The 6,424-nt window shown below is 33.9% G+C and overlaps 1 pseudogene; it reads left to right on the plus strand.

Annotated features, from left to right (window-relative positions):
• Nucleotides 1-836: 836 nt before the first annotated feature.
• LOC134279329 (P2Y purinoceptor 1-like) lies at nucleotides 837-3,082 on the plus strand (annotated as a pseudogene).
• Nucleotides 3,083-6,424: the final 3,342 nt, after the last annotated feature.

Genomic DNA, 6,424 nt, shown 5'->3' on the forward strand with positions numbered 1-6,424 from the left:
ACTTTTTTATCCCCCCCGCTTGAAAAGCGGGAGGGTATATTAATTAATTGTCCGCTGTATTGCCCTCCGTCCGTCCGTCTGTCCGTCTGTCCGTCCTTCCGTCTGTCCGTCCGTCCGTCTGTTACGCTTTTTGGGTACCCATCTCTTATCCGCAACTCCTCTCATACCACTGAATGAAATTTGATGAAACTTTCACAGAATCTTTATTACATATTGCCATTGTGCACCTCCTATTTTACTTTTTGATCCGACACATATTTTGGGTTTTCCGGCCACAGCAAAACATGGACTTTGCCATTATAACTATATGGAGGCGGGGGGTATCATTTAGTGAGCTCATCGCTCACAATACCTCTAGTTGTTTTTTTTATCTTGACCATATTACGGAATTTATACATTCATTCATCGGTATTTACAGATTTGGGTTTTTTAGCGAACCAGTCAAACAACAACTATATTTTTATATTTAGTATATGATTAATTTATAAATGTATTTTCATTTTTGGCACGTTTTTAATGATTTGATTCGAACATTCTACACATGTGTAATAATGTATTCAATACAATAGTTCACCCTTTATTCTACTTTAGTATGCTGTGCCATAACTATGTTCAAACATTTTCTCACCATTTTGTTGAAAGGAAAAACTTTCAGTATCAGTGTAAAAAATGGGAGACTAGGCAACTTTTGTCATTCAACGAAGCAGGACCTTTTGTAGGTTTCCTGGTATTGTTTCGATAGTACATATAAAAGTTTCGCTTTACTTATATAAGAATTGTGTGCTGGATTGGAATTTAAGCTTGTGTATATCTGCTTTTTTTTCTATAGGTGAATGCGCTACGCGTTTCAGAAGAATCCTATGCAATGCAGTGGAATTTAACAGATAATACGACATCTTTATGTAAGTTTTTATGGTCATTTCTTTATCCTATTATGATTTGAGAAAGTGTGTTTCAATCAAGTTTACAAGAAACATATTGACGCAAGCGTCAAAAATCGGCCGCAAACCAATTAATTGATTCTTTCATGAAACAATTAGAAACTGAATTTTCATATTTATCCGTTAATTAATATATCCCTGTGACATTAAACATTTGACTGCGACATTCCAGGATTTTCTTCAGTACATATTGCATGTACATTGCTACATGTACTATGTATAAGCAGCTTACTCATCGTCCTCTGCGTCCCTGCACGCAGTTTATTTGGTACAGAACTCTGGAGGAAGTTTGATGTTAAAGTAGGTTTTTACATTTAACCATTAAAAGTTAAACTAACGTTTAAACTTACCTAAATAAAATCGTAACAACTGTGTGGGGCTCCTCGCTCGCTCAGAGGATGTTCCCCAAACTCCCTCTAGATCCGCCACTACATTTATTCTCTATCTTGTTTTGGTGTGAGGTGTGGCGGGAAAAGGCTTGGCATATTGTAAAACGCGATTTATCCTTGTCTGTTGGAAAAAAAAATCTAATATTCTGTCTGATAATAAATTAAGATTTAGTCAAATTTTTGAAAAAATTCCGTATTAAATGTACACTGTATGTTTATATTTACACGTCGGTTTAAATTATATATACAACAAATCCTGCTGAAGTAGAGAAAGTAAATTTGTTTAAACATGAATATAACGCGGTCTTTGCTTTAGACTATGCCCAACATGTCTGCTTCAGTCTCGTCGGAGTTTGTCAATCAGGATTGGATCAAACATTTAACCCATTTTTTATAAAAAATTTATTTTATGATTATATGCGTTTTTTGTTAAACATTTAGACACTCTTTCTTAATATTCTATTTCATGAATGTTAAATATTTTTTATTCAAATTGTTCTAACTCCGCATAAACGCACGGCGACCTAAAACTTTCATATCAAATAACCGACCGCCTCCTGGCGGCCGGTAATAATACTTATAGATATGGTTAATAATTTGTCTATGACAATTTTATTTTGAGTGAATGTGCCGGAAATACCAATATGGGGATTCTGGGTAAAGCAGATTGCGACCCGATTATCACTGTAGCTGGACTTATCGGAAACAGTCTATCATTCATGGTTATGGGATGTTCAAAAAGACTGCAAAAGAAATCGTACAGTCAGCTTCTTTGTACGCTCGCCATCTTCGACAGTCTAAACTTGGTGATTAATCAAGTTGACCTGATTGACGAAATGATTTTCTACAAATCTGGAAGTAAAACCAGTCTTTATGGTGACTTTCCAAACAGTATATGTAAATTATATAACTTTTTAAAATATGTATTTCTTCTTGAGTCTTCATGGTTGGTCGTTTGTCTTTCAATAGAGCGCGTACATGCCGTATGTTACCCATTTCGACGGAAGTTCGTCCATCGCAGAAATAGTGTGGCGATACTCGTATCTGTAACAACTGTTATTCTTTCCTTGTCGCAGATTTTTCGGATTCTATTTACGGAAAATGTGAACGGGATATGTACGGCAATAGAGGAATATTTGACCCTTTATGTTTATCTCCATCAGTATGGCTATCATTTGGTTCTCCTTTTCGCTCTTCCCTGTGCAATCGTCATTTCCTGTAACTTTGTTGTTATTCAAGAAATCTACATCATTCGAAAAAACGCGGGAAATGGCCGCCCGCGATCTTTAAAACAGTACAAGGAAAGCTACCACCATGCTATTGTTAATTGGATTTGTGTTCATTATCACCATGCTGCCAGTTCATTTGCACAGCATAATCTTTGTGCTCTACCGATGAACGTCATATTGGACAATACATTATTATAAAAATGAGACCCTACATGGAGTTATTTGCTGTCATTAGTTATACGAACTACTGTATTAACTTTGTTATTTATGTTTTGTGTGGAAGATCATTCCGGCGTAAATTAAGGCGCATCTTTAAACGAACTCGACGCGGAAGTTTCTTTGGTGGAACACGGACAAGAACTAAAGAGGAGGTGATAAGGTTATAATGATATGCACAATCAGCAGGATAAAAACATCTGATGACAAATGTACGCTTCTACAGATAAGCGTGACGATTTCCCGTTATAGGAACCATGTGTTGGGTGTTAATCACGTTAATCACCAATCGGAATAGGAAGCTGCATGACCCTACATAAATATATTGTAGAAATCAAGAGAAGCATGGGTTATCCATAACGACTCCGTTAATACCGGTATGTGCTTCCAGACAAGATCAACTGAGTACACATGACAGTTGGAATGATTGATGAAACATGTTTAATTGCCACAGATGTTTGCTTAAATGAATAAGTGCCATGAAGTTCCATTGCATTGTTATTGTTATAACGCAGAATATGTTTTGTAATATTCTATTGAAATGTTGCTCTAGAAAGCTCTGATCCATATGTACTTTTTGTTTTATTAATACATGTATATGTATCAGTACTGTTTATGATTTCAATTAATCTAAACAATCACATGATGACAATGCATGTTGAAGCTTTGTTTTAAATTTTATAAAAGAAATCCGTGACAAATACATTCAGTGAAAACTGAAAAACTTTCAGATTTCTGTTGTGTAAAATATGACTTCATGATCAAATTTCGACTAAAACAAAGACATTATTTAGGTACAAAGTTCAATACTGGTATATTGCAGGTAATGAATTAGCACTAATTGCAGCAATAAAATACACAGGTGTTTCTTTAGAATGGCTCCCCATTCTCTCTAGGTGATTACATTCCACACTGTATGTTCAGTCACGTAACTTTGAGTTGTTATTGTAATAAAAAAGTTATCGAAGCTAGACCTGGTGACTTCTGGCTTAATACGACGAATTTAAGCACAAATAATCCAGCATAATTATGTTTAAAATAAACAAAATGCAAAATGTAAGAGATTTTTTATCGAAGATGGTATAAACGAAGGGCATATATTTATTGACTTAAGAGTAATGAATGCATCATTATTGGATTTTTTTAAGAATCCGAAAAGTTACAAAGCAAAAAAGATGTTTTGTATACCATTGCTGATACAAAATGCAATTAAGGTACAAAAATAAATCATGTTATCTTTTGGGCAATCAGAATCATAGTTGTGACACTAATTATGAAAAAACGTTTTCAAAGATTAAGATTTATATATCAAATTCTAATGAGTTATTGGTTTTAAAAATAAGCAATGATTCATTGTCCTTTACCTGTAGAGATAACCAAATACGATTTTTATTTTCAAATGAAAATAAATCATAAAGGTTTGTTTATTTTTTTTTAATTACTGAAAAATATAACAAATGATACACGTATCAGCTGAAAAACTATTAGAAAAGGTTCTGTTCATGTACTGATAAAAAAAAATCTGATAATTTTTCATTATTTCTTTTTTCTGTTATTTGATTATTTTTAAGAAACAATTGCATTTTATTCCTATTTGTATTAATAAACAAAAGAATCACATGTTCATTCATATCAATGGAATTCTAAACATCTATGAATCTTTTTATAACTTTCAGTTGCGATAAAGTTTGTTACAATGTACATGCAATTAACATGTCTCTCCGCGCTATACTTTTCCTTTTGATGTTTGATGTGCTCGTAATTGATGTGGAAATTTCGTTTTCCTTTGTTTACGATGGCCTCCCTTTCTGTTGTTTCAGTGTCCTGTTTTTGTTTACCTAATGCAAATTGGTCACTCCATCTGTTCACATTGTTTATAATCTCTCTTTATGTTGACCACTAAGCATTGAAAAGTTCTTTTTTAAATCTCAAAGTGTTATCGAGGGTATTGCAACCAAATTGCTCTATACTTTTAATTTCTCTTTAATCTTCAATTAATCACATAACTTAAAAAGTTTTCCGTATACTTCAAATGCCAGACTTAAGAAATAAACTTTAGCTAATATTATTGTTACTTTTAATTATATTTTATCATTGATATACATATCTCTACCAATTTATTTCCTATACAAAAATTAGATTGTTACGTCATGTTGACGTCACATTAATTAAACAAAATTTTGAATTGTAGCATAGCATTACTCTATAAACGGGGAAATCATTATCCTCGATGTGTTTGTTGACGTGAATTACAATATCATTACAGGCATAATTCCATTGTTATGTTCCCCAAACGAAGTTGGGGAACATATTGTTTTTACTCTGTTTCTTATTATGTTCCCCAAACGGAGTTTGGGAACATATTGTTTTTGCTCGGTTTCTTATTATGTTCCCCAAACGGAGTTTGGGAACATATTGTTTTTACTCGGTTTCTTATTATTATGTTCCCCAAACGGAGTTTGGGAACATATAGTTTTTACTCTGTTTCTTATTATTATTATTTTTTTTCTTATTTGTTCTCCGGTACTTTTTTGTCCGCGAGTGTTCTCAGAAACTGTCCACCCAACTGAGCTAAAAGCTTTTTAGGGTTAATAGGTGTGAAGTGTAGGTGTGCGGAACGAAGGTCATTTTGCGCGCATACGCCTGCACGTGCGTGCGCGTGAAATGAGTGAATTGACTGATATACTTAATATAGCTATAACTTTTACATTTTTTGATGAAATGCTTTGAAACTCATTACATAAAGATATATTAATAGTGTTAATAATATGACACTGTCAAATTAGTCTAGGTCACCTACACGTTTGTTGCATCGATGCATGGTCTCACACCAAACGTCTAGGAGCATTCCACTATAAATATTTTTACTTCATAACGAGGCTTATCCAGAATTTGATAAAGCCTGTGATTGGTTGAACAAAAATAAACATTTGACAGCAGAGTTTTGGCTGATCTTAGAATCGACTTTCCTTTAAAAAACATCACAGAAAGTATACCTGGAGAAATTAGCAAATAGGTTTGACATATTTGCAGTGCTAGCTACGGGTTATGGGAAGTCACTGTTATACGTTATTTAACCGAAAATAATGCTTGAAGTTGAAGATAAATTACAGTGTGCCGTATTTATATAGGTCATTAGTCATCTGGTAAACACAGTGCGTATGCGGGTGTAGGAGTTTGCAGATGACATAATAATCAGTCTAAATGTTAAACTACACACTTTCTAATCACTTGCTGAATTTAAAAAAAAAAGAAATGTATAGAATATTTGACAGTATATGCTTATTTACTTTTTACATTTAATGACTTTCAGCGGAGTCGCCATATAAATTTAGAGTTAACGTTCTTTAACAGCGCCGCCCCGTGGTGAAAATTTTATCTACAGTATGCTCCAAGGCGTTTGAGTGGGGGGTCAAACGACTTGCGTGACCTAGGCTACTGTCAAATTAGCAAGAAATCACGCGCATGCACAAGCGCTGCAATCTGATTGGTTGAAACAAAAATCTCAATATCTCTTTTGTTTTTCGACGAAATGCTTTGAAATTTTAAACATGGTCATGAATTAGGATATCCTACAACATAATATAGAAAAAAATTCATGAAATCACGCGCATGCACGTGCGCTGCAATCTGATTGGCTGAAACTTTA

The sequence above is a fragment of the Saccostrea cucullata genome, unplaced genomic scaffold, assembly GCF_032062105.1.
Source record: "Saccostrea cucullata isolate Sc308-1 unplaced genomic scaffold, CSIRO_AGI_Scuc_v1 ctg6100, whole genome shotgun sequence".
NCBI classification, from domain to species: domain Eukaryota; kingdom Metazoa; phylum Mollusca; class Bivalvia; order Ostreida; family Ostreidae; genus Saccostrea; species Saccostrea cuccullata.